We start from the raw sequence: 15,336 nt of genomic DNA, 5'->3' as shown, positions 1-15,336 counted from the left end.
GGATCACGTGAACATTCTAGACTCAGGTGTGTTAAATCTGAAATCTTTAGCGTGGTAGAGCCCCAGGAACAGGAGTCAGTCGCCCTGTACCTATGTTAAGAAAATAAAAAATAATGCATTTTTTCTTTATTTATTAGCATGAAGAAACAATATCCTCCTTCAGAAAAATGAAATAACTTTTAAGTGAGTATTTAATCTGTATATGGTTTACTGTAAGTGTTTTATATGAAGAGTAAACACAGTGTAGCCTTGTAAAAATTTGTGACATCATGGACTGAACGGAGTAAAAAATAAAGGAAAGATGGAAAAGCTTACAGCACCTGGTATTCCCAGGCGGTCTCCCATCCAAGTACTAACCAGGCCCGACCCTGCTTAGCTTCCGAGATCAGACGAGATCGGGCGTTCTCAGGGTGGTATGGCCGTAAGCGAAAGATCAACTCCCAACAAGCCTATTTATAAGTCACTCACAGACCTGAGTCTTTTCACTGTCATTTACTGCTCTTGACAAAAGTAAAGCAGCTCTACGGACTAATACAAAGATCTTGCCTCAAAATAAAAGCTCCTTTTAACTTTCACTACAAAAAGTAACCAAAGAAAAAAAGACAAAAACTCCCTATATGTCTTAATTTTTATCTCTTCATTTTTTTGTTCAATTTTCTTGCTCTACGTTTCTTAATCAATGGAATGGAAGCTTCAGATTAGGCCCAATAAAAAAAAGCCCAATTTAAAAAAAAAATCATATTTACAAAGAATATTCTGAGAAATAAATAAATAAAATCATACACACACATTAAAGTATACTTGGCATACATTTACAGAAAGGCCCTGTGTCCTACAGAAGGTGCATTTTTAATTTTTTTCACCCCTGCCATCCAAACAGCCTGAGTCCGCGGCACACTTGATCCAGGTAATTAGGACCTTCAGGATCACGTGAACATTCTAGACTCAGGTGTGTTAAATCTGAAATCTTTAGCGTGGTAGAGCCCCAGGAACAGGAGTCAGTCGCCCTGTACCTATGTTAAGAAAATAAAAATAATGCATTTTTTCTTTATTTATTAGCATGAAGAAACAATATCCTCCTTCAGAAAAATGAAATAACTTTTAAGTGAGTATTTAATCTGTATATGGTTTACTGTAAGTGTTTTATATGAAGAGTAAACACAGTGTAGCCTTTTAAAAATTTGTGAAATCATGGACTGAACGGAGTAAAAAATAAAGGAAAGATGGAAAAGCTTACAGCACCTGGTATTCCCAGGCGGTCTCCCATCCAAGTACTAACCAGGCCCGACCCTGCTTAGCTTCCGAGATCAGACGAGATCGGGCGTTCTCAGGGTGGTATGGCCGTAAGCGAAAGATCAACTCCCAACAAGCCTATTTATAAGTCACTCACAGACCTGAGTCTTTTCACTGTCATTTACTGCTCTTGACAAAAGTAAAGCAGCTCTACGGACTAATACAAAGATCTTGCCTCAAAATAAAAGCTCCTTTTAACTTTCACTACAAAAAGTAACCAAAGAAAAAAAGACAAAAACTGCCTATATGTCTTAATTTTTATCTCTTCATTTTTTTTGTTCAATTTTCTTGCTCTACGTTTCTTACTCAATGGAATGGAAGCTTCAGATTAGGCCCAATAAAAAAAAAGCCCAATTAAAAAAAATCATATTTACAAAGAGTATTCTGAGAAATAAATAAATGAAATCATACACACACATTAAAGTATACTTGGCATACATTTACAGAAAGGCCCTGTGTCCTACAGAAGGTGCCTTTTTAATTTTTTTCACCCCTGCCATCCAAACAGCCTGAGTCCGCGGCACACTTGATCCAGGTAATTAAGACCTTCAGGATCACGTGAACATTCTAGACTCAGGTGTGTTAAATCTGAAATCTTTAGCGTGGTAGAGCCCCAGGAACAGGAGTCAGTCGCCCTGTACCTATGTTAAGAAAAAAAAAAATAATGCATTTTTTCTTTATTTATTAGCATGAAGAAACAATATCCTCCTTCAGAAAAATGAAATAACTTTTAAGTGAGTATTTAATCTGTATATGGTTTACTGTAAGTGTTTTATATGAAGAGTAAACACAGTGTAGCCTTGTAAAAATTTGTGACATCATGGACTGAACGGAGTAAAAAATAAAGGAAAGATGGAAAAGCTTACAGCACCTGGTATTCCCAGGCGGTCTCCCATCCAAGTACTAACCAGGCCCGACCCTGCTTAGCTTCCGAGATCAGACGAGATCGGGCGTTCTCAGGGTGGTATGGCCGTAAGCGAAAGATCAACTCCCAACAAGCCTATTTATAAGTCACTCACAGACCTGAGTCTTTTCACTGTCATTTACTGCTCTTGACAAAAGTAAAGCAGCTCTACGGACTAATACAAAGATCTTGCCTCAAAATAAAAGCTCCTTTTAACTTTCACTACAAAAAGTAAACAAAGAAAAAAAGACAAAAACTCCCTATATGTCTTAATTTTTATCTCTTCATTTTTTTTGTTCAATTTTCTTGCTCTACGTTTCTTACTCAATGGAATGGAAGCTTCAGATTAGGCCCAATAAAAAAAAAAGCCCAATTAAAAAAAATCATATTTACAAAGAGTATTCTGAGAAATAAATAAATAAAATCATACACACACATTAAAGTATACTTGGCATACATTTACAGAAAGGCCCTGTGTCCTACAGAAGGTGCCTTTTTAATTTTTTTCACCCCTGCCATCCAAACAGCCTGAGTCCGCGGCACACTTGATCCAGGTAATTAAGACCTTCAGGATCACGTGAACATTCTAGACTCAGGTGTGTTAAATCTGAAATCTTTAGCGTGGTAGAGCCCCAGGAACAGGAGTCAGTCGCCCTGTACCTATGTTAAGAAAATAAAAAATAATGCATTTTTTCTTTATTTATTAGCATGAAGAAACAATATCCTCCTTCAGAAAAATGAAATAACTTTTAAGTGAGTATTTAATCTGTATATGGTTTACTGTAAGTGTTTTATATGAAGAGTAAACACAGTGTAGCCTTGTAAAAATTTGTGACATCATGGACTGAACGGAGTAAAAAATAAAGGAAAGATGGAAAAGCTTACAGCACCTGGTATTCCCAGGCGGTTTCCCATCCAAGTACTAACCAGGCCCGACCCTGCTTAGCTTCCGAGATCAGACGAGATCGGGCGTTCTCAGGGTGGTATGGCCGTAAGCGAAAGATCAACTCCCAACAAGCCTATTTATAAGTCACTCACAGACCTGAGTCTTTTCACTGTCATTTACTGCTCTTGACAAAAGTAAAGCAGCTCTACGGACTAATACAAAGATCTTGCCTCAAAATAAAAGCTCCTTTTAACTTTCACTACAAAAAGTAACCAAAGAAAAAAAGACAAAAACTCCCTATATGTCTTAATTTTTATCTCTTCATTTTTTTGTTCAATTTTCTTGCTCTACGTTTCTTAATCAATGGAATGGAAGCTTCAGATTAGGCCCAATAAAAAAAAAGCCCAATTTAAAAAAAAATCATATTTACAAAGAATATTCTGAGAAATAAATAAATAAAATCATACACACACATTAAAGTATACTTGGCATACATTTACAGAAAGGCCCTGTGTCCTACAGAAGGTGCCTTTTTAATTTTTTTCACCCCTGCCATCCAAACAGCCTGAGTCCGCGGCACACTTGATCCAGGTAATTAAGACCTTCAGGATCACGTGAACATTCTAGACTCAGGTGTGTTAAATCTGAGATCTTTAGCGTGGTAGAGCCCCAGGAACAGGAGTCAGTCGCCCTGTACCTATGTTAAGAAAATAAAAAATAATGCATTTTTTCTTCATTTATTAGCATGAAGAAACAATATCCTCCTTCAGAAAAATGAAATAACTTTTAAGTGAGTATTTAATCTGTATATGGTTTACTGTAAGTGTTTTATATGAAGAGTAAACACAGTGTAGCCTTGTAAAAATTTGTGACATCATGGACTGAACGGAGTAAAAAATAAAGGAAAGATGGAAAAGCTTACAGAACCTGGTATTCCCAGGCGGTCTCCCATCCAAGTACTAACCAGGCCCGACCCTGCTTAGCTTCCGAGATCAGACGAGATCGGGCGTTCTCAGGGTGGTATGGCCGTAAGCGAAAGATCAACTCCCAACAAGCCTATTTATAAGTCACTCACAGACCTGAGTCTTTTCACTGTCATTTACTGCTCTTGACAAAAGTAAAGCAGCTACGGACTAATACAAAGATCTTGCCTCAAAATAAAAGCTCCTTTTAACTTTCACTACAAAAAGTAACCAAAGAAAAAAAGACAAAAACTCCCTATATGTCTTAATTTTTATCTCTTCATTTTTTTTGTTCAATTTTCTTGCTCTACGTTTCTTACTCAATGGAATGGAAGCTTCAGATTAGGCCCAATAAAAAAAAAAGCCCAATTTAAAAAAAAATCATATTTACAAAGAATATTCTGAGAAATAAATAAATAAAATCATACACACACATTAAAGTATACTTGGCATACATTTACAGAAAGGCCCTGTGTCCTACAGAAGGTGCCTTTTTAATTTTTTTCACCCCTGCCATCCAAACAGCCTGAGTCCGCGGCACACTTGATCCAGGTAATTAAGACCTTCAGGATCACGTGAACATTCTAGACTCAGGTGTGTTAAATCTGAAATCTTTAGCGTGGTAGAGCCCCAGGAACAGGAGTCAGTCGCCCTGTACCTATGTTAAGAAAATAAAAAATAATGCATTTTTTCTTTATTTATTAGCATGAAGAAACAATATCCTCCTTCAGAAAAATGAAATAACTTTTAAGTGAGTATTTAATCTGTATATGGTTTACTGTAAGTGTTTTATATGAAGAGTAAACACAGTGTAGCCTTGTAAAAATTTGTGACATCATGGACTGAACGGAGTAAAAAATAAAGGAAAGATGGAAAAGCTTACAGCACCTGGTATTCCCAGGCGGTCTCCCATCCAAGTACTAACCAGGCCCGACCCTGCTTAGCTTCCGAGATCAGACGAGATCGGGCGTTCTCAGGGTGGTATGGCCGTAAGCGAAAGATCAACTCCCAACAAGCCTATTTATAAGTCACTCACAGACCTGAGTCTTTTCACTGTCATTTACTGCTCTTGACAAAAGTAAAGCAGCTCTACGGACTAATACAAAGATCTTGCCTCAAAATAAAAGCTCCTTTTAACTTTCACTACAAAAAGTAACCAAAGAAAAAAAGACAAAAACTCCCTATATGTCTTAATTTTTATCTCTTCATTTTTTTGTTCAATTTTCTTGCTCTACGTTTCTTAATCAATGGAATGGAAGCTTCAGATTAGGCCCAATAAAAAAAAGCCCAATTTAAAAAAAAATCATATTTACAAAGAATATTCTGAGAAATAAATAAATAAAATCATACACACACATTAAAGTATACTTGGCATACATTTACAGAAAGGCCCTGTGTCCTACAGAAGGTGCATTTTTAATTTTTTTCACCCCTGCCATCCAAACAGCCTGAGTCCGCGGCACACTTGATCCAGGTAATTAGGACCTTCAGGATCACGTGAACATTCTAGACTCAGGTGTGTTAAATCTGAAATCTTTAGCGTGGTAGAGCCCCAGGAACAGGAGTCAGTCGCCCTGTACCTATGTTAAGAAAATAAAAATAATGCATTTTTTCTTTATTTATTAGCATGAAGAAACAATATCCTCCTTCAGAAAAATGAAATAACTTTTAAGTGAGTATTTAATCTGTATATGGTTTACTGTAAGTGTTTTATATGAAGAGTAAACACAGTGTAGCCTTTTAAAAATTTGTGAAATCATGGACTGAACGGAGTAAAAAATAAAGGAAAGATGGAAAAGCTTACAGCACCTGGTATTCCCAGGCGGTCTCCCATCCAAGTACTAACCAGGCCCGACCCTGCTTAGCTTCCGAGATCAGACGAGATCGGGCGTTCTCAGGGTGGTATGGCCGTAAGCGAAAGATCAACTCCCAACAAGCCTATTTATAAGTCACTCACAGACCTGAGTCTTTTCACTGTCATTTACTGCTCTTGACAAAAGTAAAGCAGCTCTACGGACTAATACAAAGATCTTGCCTCAAAATAAAAGCTCCTTTTAACTTTCACTACAAAAAGTAACCAAAGAAAAAAAGACAAAAACTGCCTATATGTCTTAATTTTTATCTCTTCATTTTTTTTGTTCAATTTTCTTGCTCTACGTTTCTTACTCAATGGAATGGAAGCTTCAGATTAGGCCCAATAAAAAAAAAGCCCAATTAAAAAAAATCATATTTACAAAGAGTATTCTGAGAAATAAATAAATAAAATCATACACACACATTAAAGTATACTTGGCATACATTTACAGAAAGGCCCTGTGTCCTACAGAAGGTGCCTTTTTAATTTTTTTCACCCCTGCCATCCAAACAGCCTGAGTCCGCGGCACACTTGATCCAGGTAATTAAGACCTTCAGGATCACGTGAACATTCTAGACTCAGGTGTGTTAAATCTGAAATCTTTAGCGTGGTAGAGCCCCAGGAACAGGAGTCAGTCGCCCTGTACCTATGTTAAGAAAATAAAAAATAATGCATTTTTTCTTTATTTATTAGCATGAAGAAACAATATCCTCCTTCAGAAAAATGAAATAACTTTTAAGTGAGTATTTAATCTGTATATGGTTTACTGTAAGTGTTTTATATGAAGAGTAAACACAGTGTAGCCTTGTAAAAATTTGTGACATCATGGACTGAACGGAGTAAAAAATAAAGGAAAGATGGAAAAGCTTACAGCACCTGGTATTCCCAGGCGGTCTCCCATCCAAGTACTAACCAGGCCCGACCCTGCTTAGCTTCCGAGATCAGACGAGATCGGGCGTTCTCAGGGTGGTATGGCCGTAAGCGAAAGATCAACTCCCAACAAGCCTATTTATAAGTCACTCACAGACCTGAGTCTTTTCACTGTCATTTACTGCTCTTGACAAAAGTAAAGCAGCTCTACGGACTAATACAAAGATCTTGCCTCAAAATAAAAGCTCCTTTTAACTTTCACTACAAAAAGTAAACAAAGAAAAAAAGACAAAAACTCCCTATATGTCTTAATTTTTATCTCTTCATTTTTTTTGTTCAATTTTCTTGCTCTACGTTTCTTACTCAATGGAATGGAAGCTTCAGATTAGGCCCAATAAAAAAAAAAGCCCAATTAAAAAAAAATCATATTTACAAAGAGTATTCTGAGAAATAAATAAATAAAATCATACACACACATTAAAGTATACTTGGCATACATTTACAGAAAGGCCCTGTGTCCTACAGAAGGTGCCTTTTTAATTTTTTTCACCCCTGCCATCCAAACAGCCTGAGTCCGCGGCACACTTGATCCAGGTAATTAAGACCTTCAGGATCACGTGAACATTCTAGACTCAGGTGTGTTAAATCTGAAATCTTTAGCGTGGTAGAGCCCCAGGAACAGGAGTCAGTCGCCCTGTACCTATGTTAAGAAAATAAAAAATAATGCATTTTTTCTTTATTTATTAGCATGAAGAAACAATATCCTCCTTCAGAAAAATGAAATAACTTTTAAGTGAGTATTTAATCTGTATATGGTTTACTGTAAGTGTTTTATATGAAGAGTAAACACAGTGTAGCCTTTTAAAAATTTGTGAAATCATGGACTGAACGGAGTAAAAAATAAAGGAAAGATGGAAAAGCTTACAGCACCTGGTATTCCCAGGCGGTCTCCCATCCAAGTACTAACCAGGCCCGACCCTGCTTAGCTTCCGAGATCAGACGAGATCGGGCGTTCTCAGGGTGGTATGGCCGTAAGCGAAAGATCAACTCCCAACAAGCCTATTTATAAGTCACTCACAGACCTGAGTCTTTTCACTGTCATTTACTGCTCTTGACAAAAGTAAAGCAGCTCTACGGACTAATACAAAGATCTTGCCTCAAAATAAAAGCTCCTTTTAACTTTCACTACAAAAAGTAACCAAAGAAAAAAAGACAAAAACTGCCTATATGTCTTAATTTTTATCTCTTCATTTTTTTTGTTCAATTTTCTTGCTCTACGTTTCTTACTCAATGGAATGGAAGCTTCAGATTAGGCCCAATAAAAAAAAAGCCCAATTAAAAAAAATCATATTTACAAAGAGTATTCTGAGAAATAAATTAATAAAATCATACACACACATTAAAGTATACTTGGCATACATTTACAGAAAGGCCCTGTGTCCTACAGAAGGTGCCTTTTTAATTTTTTTCACCCCTGCCATCCAAACAGCCTGAGTCCGCGGCACACTTGATCCAGGTAATTAAGACCTTCAGGATCACGAGAACATTCTAGACTCAGGTGTGTTAAATCTGAAATCTTTAGCGTGGTAGAGCCCCAGGAACAGGAGTCAGTCGCCCTGTACCTATGTTAAGAAAATAAAAAATAATGCATTTTTTCTTTATTTATTAGCATGAAGAAACAATATCCTCCTTCAGAAAAATGAAATAACTTTTAAGTGAGTATTTAATCTGTATATGGTTTACTGTAAGTGTTTTATATGAAGAGTAAACACAGTGTAGCCTTGTAAAAATTTGTGACATCATGGACTGAACGGAGTAAAAAATAAAGGAAAGATGGAAAAGCTTACAGCACCTGGTATTCCCAGGCGGTCTCCCATCCAAGTACTAACCAGGCCCGACCCTGCTTAGCTTCCGAGATCAGACGAGATCGGGCGTTCTCAGGGTGGTATGGCCGTAAGCGAAAGATCAACTCCCAACAAGCCTATTTATAAGTCACTCACAGACCTGAGTCTTTTCACTGTCATTTACTGCTCTTGACAAAAGTAAAGCAGCTCTACGGACTAATACAAAGATCTTGCCTCAAAATAAAAGCTCCTTTTAACTTTCACTACAAAAAGTAACCAAAGAAAAAAAGACAAAAACTCCCTATATGTCTTAATTTTTATCTCTTCATTTTTTTGTTCAATTTTCTTGCTCTACGTTTCTTAATCAATGGAATGGAAGCTTCAGATTAGGCCCAATAAAAAAAAAGCCCAATTTAAAAAAAAATCATATTTACAAAGAATATTCTGAGAAATAAATAAATAAAATCATACACACACATTAAAGTATACTTGGCATACATTTACAGAAAGGCCCTGTGTCCTACAGAAGGTGCCTTTTTAATTTTTTTCACCCCTGCCATCCAAACAGCCTGAGTCCGCGGCACACTTGATCCAGGTAATTAAGACCTTCAGGATCACGTGAACATTCTAGACTCAGGTGTGTTAAATCTGAGATCTTTAGCGTGGTAGAGCCCCAGGAACAGGAGTCAGTCGCCCTGTACCTATGTTAAGAAAATAAAAAATAATGCATTTTTTCTTCATTTATTAGCATGAAGAAACAATATCCTCCTTCAGAAAAATGAAATAACTTTTAAGTGAGTATTTAATCTGTATATGGTTTACTGTAAGTGTTTTATATGAAGAGTAAACACAGTGTAGCCTTGTAAAAATTTGTGACATCATGGACTGAACGGAGTAAAAAATAAAGGAAAGATGGAAAAGCTTACAGAACCTGGTATTCCCAGGCGGTCTCCCATCCAAGTACTAACCAGGCCCGACCCTGCTTAGCTTCCGAGATCAGACGAGATCGGGCGTTCTCAGGGTGGTATGGCCGTAAGCGAAAGATCAACTCCCAACAAGCCTATTTATAAGTCACTCACAGACCTGAATCTTTTCACTGTCATTTACTGCTCTTGACAAAAGTAAAGCAGCTACGGACTAATACAAAGATCTTGCCTCAAAATAAAAGCTCCTTTTAACTTTCACTACAAAAAGTAACCAAAGAAAAAAAGACAAAAACTCCCTATATGTCTTAATTTTTATCTCTTCATTTTTTTTGTTCAATTTTCTTGCTCTACGTTTCTTACTCAATGGAATGGAAGCTTCAGATTAGGCCCAATAAAAAAAAAAGCCCAATTAAAAAAAAAATCATATTTACAAAGAATATTCTGAGAAATAAATAAATAAAATCATACACACACATTAAAGTATACTTGGCATACATTTACAGAAAGGCCCTGTGTCCTACAGAAGGTGCCTTTTTAAATTTTTTCACCCCTGCCATCCAAACAGCCTGAGTCCGCGGCACACTTGATCCAGGTAATTAAGACCTTCAGGATCACGTGAACATTCTAGACTCAGGTGTGTTAAATCTGAAATCTTTAGCGTGGTAGAGCCCCAGGAACAGGAGTCAGTCGCCCTGTACCTATGTTAAGAAAATAAAAAATAATGCATTTTTTCTTTATTTATTAGCATGAAGAAACAATATCCTCCTTCAGAAAAATGAAATAACTTTTAAGTGAGTATTTAATCTGTATATGGTTTACTGTAAGTGTTTTATATGAAGAGTAAACACAGTGTAGCCTTGTAAAAATTTGTGACATCATGGACTGAACGGAGTAAAAAATAAAGGAAAGATGGAAAAGCTTACAGCACCTGGTATTCCCAGGCGGTCTCCCATCCAAGTACTAACCAGGCCCGACCCTGCTTAGCTTCCGAGATCAGACGAGATCGGGCGTTCTCAGGGTGGTATGGCCGTAAGCGAAAGATCAACTCCCAACAAGCCTATTTATAAGTCACTCACAGACCTGAGTCTTTTCACTGTCATTTACTGCTCTTGACAAAAGTAAAGCAGCTCTACGGACTAATACAAAGATCTTGCCTCAAAATAAAAGCTCCTTTTAACTTTCACTACAAAAAGTAACCAAAGAAAAAAAGACAAAAACTCCCTATATGTCTTAATTTTTATCTCTTCATTTTTTTGTTCAATTTTCTTGCTCTACGTTTCTTAATCAATGGAATGGAAGCTTCAGATTAGGCCCAATAAAAAAAAAGCCCAATTTTAAAAAAAATCATATTTACAAAGAATATTCTGAGAAATAAATAAATAAAATCATACACACACATTAAAGTATACTTGGCATACATTTACAGAAAGGCCCTGTGTCCTACAGAAGGTGCCTTTTTAATTTTTTTCACCCCTGCCATCCAAACAGCCTGAGTCCGCGGCACACTTGATCCAGGTAATTAAGACCTTCAGGATCACGTGAACATTCTAGACTCAGGTGTGTTAAATCTGAGATCTTTAGCGTGGTAGAGCCCCAGGAACAGGAGTCAGTCGCCCTGTACCTATGTTAAGAAAATAAAAAATAATGCATTTTTTCTTCATTTATTAGCATGAAGAAACAATATCCTCCTTCAGAAAAATGAAATAACTTTTAAGTGAGTATTTAATCTGTATATGGTTTACTGTAAGTGTTTTATATGAAGAGTAAACACAGTGTAGCCTTGTAAAAATTTGTGACATCATGGACTGAACGGAGTAAAAAATAAAGGAAAGATGGAAAAGCTTACAGAACCTGGTATTCCCAGGCGGTCTCCCATCCAAGTACTAACCAGGCCCGACCCTGCTTAGCTTCCGAGATCAGACGAGATCGGGCGTTCTCAGGGTGGTATGGCCGTAAGCGAAAGATCAACTCCCAACAAGCCTATTTATAAGTCACTCACAGACCTGAGTCTTTTCACTGTCATTTACTGCTCTTGACAAAAGTAAAGCAGCTCTACGGACTAATACAAAGATCTTGCCTCAAAATAAAAGCTCCTTTTAACTTTCACTACAAAAAGTAAACAAAGAAAAAAAGACAAAAACTCCCTATATGTCTTAATTTTTATCTCTTCATTTTTTTGTTCAATTTTCTTGCTCTACGTTTCTTAATCAATGGAATGGAAGCTTCAGATTAGGCCCAATAAAAAAAGCCCAATTTAAAAAAAAATCATATTTACAAAGAATATTCTGAGAAATAAATAAATAAAATCATACACACACATTAAAGTATACTTGGCATACATTTACAGAAAGGCCCTGTGTCCTACAGAAGGTGCATTTTTAATTTTTTTCACCCCTGCCATCCAAACAGCCTGAGTCCGCGGCACACTTGATCCAGGTAATTAGGACCTTCAGGATCACGTGAACATTCTAGACTCAGGTGTGTTAAATCTGAAATCTTTAGCGTGGTAGAGCCCCAGGAACAGGAGTCAGTCGCCCTGTACCTATGTTAAGAAAATAAAAATAATGCATTTTTTCTTTATTTATTAGCATGAAGAAACAATATCCTCCTTCAGAAAAATGAAATAACTTTTAAGTGAGTATTTAATCTGTATATGGTTTACTGTAAGTGTTTTATATGAAGAGTAAACACAGTGTAGCCTTTTAAAAATTTGTGAAATCATGGACTGAACGGAGTAAAAAATAAAGGAAAGATGGAAAAGCTTACAGCACCTGGTATTCCCAGGCGGTCTCCCATCCAAGTACTAACCAGGCCCGACCCTGCTTAGCTTCCGAGATCAGACGAGATCGGGCGTTCTCAGGGTGGTATGGCCGTAAGCGAAAGATCAACTCCGAACAAGCCTATTTATAAGTCACTCACAGACCTGAGTCTTTTCACTGTCATTTACTGCTCTTGACAAAAGTAAAGCAGCTCTACGGACTAATACAAAGATCTTGCCTCAAAATAAAAGCTCCTTTTAACTTTCACTACAAAAAGTAACCAAAGAAAAAAAGACAAAAACTGCCTATATGTCTTAATTTTTATCTCTTCATTTTTTTTGTTAAATTTTCTTGCTCTACGTTTCTTACTCAATGGAATGGAAGCTTCAGATTAGGCCCAATAAAAAAAAAGCCCAATTAAAAAAAATCATATTTACAAAGAGTATTCTGAGAAATAAATAAATAAAATCATACACACACATTAAAGTATACTTGGCATACATTTACAGAAAGGCCCTGTGTCCTACAGAAGGTGCCTTTTTAATTTTTTTCACCCCTGCCATCCAAACAGCCTGAGTCCGCGGCACACTTGATCCAGGTAATTAAGACCTTCAGGATCACGTGAACATTCTAGACTCAGGTGTGTTAAATCTGAAATCTTTAGCGTGGTAGAGCCCCAGGAACAGGAGTCAGTCGCCCTGTACCTATGTTAAGAAAATAAAAAATAATGCATTTTTTCTTTATTTATTAGCATGAAGAAACAATATCCTCCTTCAGAAAAATGAAATAACTTTTAAGTGAGTATTTAATCTGTATATGGTTTACTGTAAGTGTTTTATATGAAGAGTAAACACAGTGTAGCCTTTTAAAAATTTGTGACATCATGGACTGAACGGAGTAAAAAATAAAGGAAAGATGGAAAAGCTTACAGCACCTGGTATTCCCAGGCGGTCTCCCATCCAAGTACTAACCAGGCCCGACCCTGCTTAGCTTCCGAGATCAGACGAGATCGGGCGTTCTCAGGGTGGTATGGCCGTAAGCGAAAGATCAACTCCCAACAAGCCTATTTATAAGTCACTCACAGACCTGAGTCTTTTCACTGTCATTTACTGCTCTTGACAAAAGTAAAGCAGCTCTACGGACTAATACAAAGATCTTGCCTCAAAATAAAAGCTCCTTTTAACTTTCACTACAAAAAGTAACCAAAGAAAAAAAGACAAAAACTCCCTATATGTCTTAATTTTTATCTCTTCATTTTTTTGTTCAATTTTCTTGCTCTACGTTTCTTAATCAATGGAATGGAAGCTTCAGATTAGGCCCAATAAAAAAAAAGCCCAATTTAAAAAAAAATCATATTTACAAAGAATATTCTGAGAAATAAATAAATAAAATCATACACACACATTAAAGTATACTTGGCATACATTTACAGAAAGGCCCTGTGTCCTACAGAAGGTGCCTTTTTAATTTTTTTCACCCCTGCCATCCAAACAGCCTGAGTCCGCGGCACACTTGATCCAGGTAATTAAGACCTTCAGGATCACGTGAACATTCTAGACTCAGGTGTGTTAAATCTGAGATCTTTAGCGTGGTAGAGCCCCAGGAACAGGAGTCAGTCGCCCTGTACCTATGTTAAGAAAATAAAAAATAATGCATTTTTTCTTCATTTATTAGCATGAAGAAACAATATCCTCCTTCAGAAAAATGAAATAACTTTTAAGTGAGTATTTAATCTGTATATGGTTTACTGTAAGTGTTTTATATGAAGAGTAAACACAGTGTAGCCTTGTAAAAATTTGTGACATCATGGACTGAACGGAGTAAAAAATAAAGGAAAGATGGAAAAGCTTACAGAACCTGGTATTCCCAGGCGGTCTCCCATCCAAGTACTAACCAGGCCCGACCCTGCTTAGCTTCCGAGATCAGACGAGATCGGGCGTTCTCAGGGTGGTATGGCCGTAAGCGAAAGATCAACTCCCAACAAGCCTATTTATAAGTCACTCACAGACCTGAGTCTTTTCACTGTCATTTACTGCTCTTGACAAAAGTAAAGCAGCTCTACGGACTAATACAAAGATCTTGCCTCAAAATAAAAGCTCCTTTTAACTTTCACTACAAAAAGTAACCAAAGAAAAAAAGACAAAAACTCCCTATATGTCTTAATTTTTATCTCTTCATTTTTTTGTTCAATTTTCTTGCTCTACGTTTCTTAATCAATGGAATGGAAGCTTCAGATTAGGCCCAATAAAAAAAAGCCCAATTTAAAAAAAAATCATATTTACAAAGAATATTCTGAGAAATAAATAAATAAAATCATACACACACATTAAAGTATACTTGGCATACATTTACAGAAAGGCCCTGTGTCCTACAGAAGGTGCATTTTTAATTTTTTTCACCCCTGCCATCCAAACAGCCTGAGTCCGCGGCACACTTGATCCAGGTAATTAGGACCTTCAGGATCACGTGAACATTCTAGACTCAGGTGTGTTAAATCTGAAATCTTTAGCGTGGTAGAGCCCCAGGAACAGGAGTCAGTCGCCCTGTACCTATGTTAAGAAAATAAAAATAATGCATTTTTTCTTTATTTATTAGCATGAAGAAACAATATCCTCCTTCAGAAAAATGAAATAACTTTTAAGTGAGTATTTAATCTGTATATGGTTTACTGTAAGTGTTTTATATGAAGAGTAAACACAGTGTAGCCTTTTAAAAATTTGTGAAATCATGGACTGAACGGAGTAAAAAATAAAGGAAAGATGGAAAAGCTTACAGCACCTGGTATTCCCAGGCGGTCTCCCATCCAAGTACTAACCAGGCCCGACCCTGCTTAGCTTCCGAGATCAGACGAGATCGGGCGTTCTCAGGGTGGTATGGCCGTAAGCGAAAGATCAACTCCCAACAAGCCTATTTATAAGTCACTCACAGACCTGAGTCTTTTCACTGTCATTTACTGCTCTTGACAAAAGTAAAGCAGCTCTACGGACTAATACAAAGATCTTGCCTCAAAATAAAAGCTCCTTTTAACTTTCACTAC

The 15,336-nt window shown here is 36.9% G+C and overlaps 17 non-coding genes across 17 annotated transcripts; all 17 read right to left on the bottom strand.

Moving 5' to 3' along the window:
- Nucleotides 1-308: 308 nt before the first annotated feature.
- On the bottom strand, nucleotides 309-427 carry LOC125782950 (5S ribosomal RNA). Its single transcript, XR_007425688.1, has one exon. It is a non-coding gene; the product is annotated as a 5S ribosomal RNA (ribosomal RNA).
- Nucleotides 428-1,230: 803 nt separating this feature from the next.
- LOC125782949 (5S ribosomal RNA) lies at nucleotides 1,231-1,349 on the bottom strand. Its single transcript, XR_007425687.1, has one exon. It is a non-coding gene; the product is annotated as a 5S ribosomal RNA (ribosomal RNA).
- Nucleotides 1,350-2,152: 803 nt separating this feature from the next.
- LOC125782948 (5S ribosomal RNA) lies at nucleotides 2,153-2,271 on the bottom strand. Its single transcript, XR_007425686.1, has one exon. It is a non-coding gene; the product is annotated as a 5S ribosomal RNA (ribosomal RNA).
- An 804-nt stretch (nucleotides 2,272-3,075) lies between these two features.
- LOC125782995 (5S ribosomal RNA) lies at nucleotides 3,076-3,194 on the bottom strand. Its single transcript, XR_007425732.1, has one exon. It is a non-coding gene; the product is annotated as a 5S ribosomal RNA (ribosomal RNA).
- Nucleotides 3,195-3,998: 804 nt separating this feature from the next.
- LOC125783182 (5S ribosomal RNA) lies at nucleotides 3,999-4,117 on the bottom strand. The gene has a single exon (XR_007425916.1). It is a non-coding gene; the product is annotated as a 5S ribosomal RNA (ribosomal RNA).
- An 804-nt stretch (nucleotides 4,118-4,921) lies between these two features.
- Nucleotides 4,922-5,040, bottom strand: LOC125782946 (5S ribosomal RNA). The gene has a single exon (XR_007425684.1). It is a non-coding gene; the product is annotated as a 5S ribosomal RNA (ribosomal RNA).
- An 802-nt stretch (nucleotides 5,041-5,842) lies between these two features.
- Nucleotides 5,843-5,961, bottom strand: LOC125782945 (5S ribosomal RNA). The gene has a single exon (XR_007425683.1). It is a non-coding gene; the product is annotated as a 5S ribosomal RNA (ribosomal RNA).
- An 803-nt stretch (nucleotides 5,962-6,764) lies between these two features.
- LOC125782944 (5S ribosomal RNA) lies at nucleotides 6,765-6,883 on the bottom strand. The gene has a single exon (XR_007425682.1). It is a non-coding gene; the product is annotated as a 5S ribosomal RNA (ribosomal RNA).
- An 805-nt stretch (nucleotides 6,884-7,688) lies between these two features.
- LOC125782943 (5S ribosomal RNA) lies at nucleotides 7,689-7,807 on the bottom strand. The gene has a single exon (XR_007425681.1). It is a non-coding gene; the product is annotated as a 5S ribosomal RNA (ribosomal RNA).
- An 803-nt stretch (nucleotides 7,808-8,610) lies between these two features.
- LOC125782942 (5S ribosomal RNA) lies at nucleotides 8,611-8,729 on the bottom strand. The gene has a single exon (XR_007425680.1). It is a non-coding gene; the product is annotated as a 5S ribosomal RNA (ribosomal RNA).
- Nucleotides 8,730-9,533: 804 nt separating this feature from the next.
- LOC125783181 (5S ribosomal RNA) lies at nucleotides 9,534-9,652 on the bottom strand. Its single transcript, XR_007425915.1, has one exon. It is a non-coding gene; the product is annotated as a 5S ribosomal RNA (ribosomal RNA).
- Nucleotides 9,653-10,456: 804 nt separating this feature from the next.
- Nucleotides 10,457-10,575, bottom strand: LOC125782941 (5S ribosomal RNA). Its single transcript, XR_007425679.1, has one exon. It is a non-coding gene; the product is annotated as a 5S ribosomal RNA (ribosomal RNA).
- An 804-nt stretch (nucleotides 10,576-11,379) lies between these two features.
- Nucleotides 11,380-11,498, bottom strand: LOC125783180 (5S ribosomal RNA). Its single transcript, XR_007425914.1, has one exon. It is a non-coding gene; the product is annotated as a 5S ribosomal RNA (ribosomal RNA).
- An 801-nt stretch (nucleotides 11,499-12,299) lies between these two features.
- Nucleotides 12,300-12,418, bottom strand: LOC125782940 (5S ribosomal RNA). Its single transcript, XR_007425678.1, has one exon. It is a non-coding gene; the product is annotated as a 5S ribosomal RNA (ribosomal RNA).
- Nucleotides 12,419-13,221: 803 nt separating this feature from the next.
- On the bottom strand, nucleotides 13,222-13,340 carry LOC125782939 (5S ribosomal RNA). Its single transcript, XR_007425677.1, has one exon. It is a non-coding gene; the product is annotated as a 5S ribosomal RNA (ribosomal RNA).
- An 804-nt stretch (nucleotides 13,341-14,144) lies between these two features.
- LOC125783179 (5S ribosomal RNA) lies at nucleotides 14,145-14,263 on the bottom strand. The gene has a single exon (XR_007425913.1). It is a non-coding gene; the product is annotated as a 5S ribosomal RNA (ribosomal RNA).
- An 802-nt stretch (nucleotides 14,264-15,065) lies between these two features.
- On the bottom strand, nucleotides 15,066-15,184 carry LOC125782938 (5S ribosomal RNA). Its single transcript, XR_007425676.1, has one exon. It is a non-coding gene; the product is annotated as a 5S ribosomal RNA (ribosomal RNA).
- Between the last annotated feature and the right edge of the window lie 152 nt (nucleotides 15,185-15,336).

The sequence above is a fragment of the Astyanax mexicanus genome, chromosome 18 (assembly GCF_023375975.1).
Source record: "Astyanax mexicanus isolate ESR-SI-001 chromosome 18, AstMex3_surface, whole genome shotgun sequence".
Taxonomy (NCBI): domain Eukaryota; kingdom Metazoa; phylum Chordata; class Actinopteri; order Characiformes; family Acestrorhamphidae; genus Astyanax; species Astyanax mexicanus.
The sequence above is the reverse complement of the archived record's forward strand: the minus strand, read 5'-3'. Positions and strand labels throughout refer to the sequence as shown.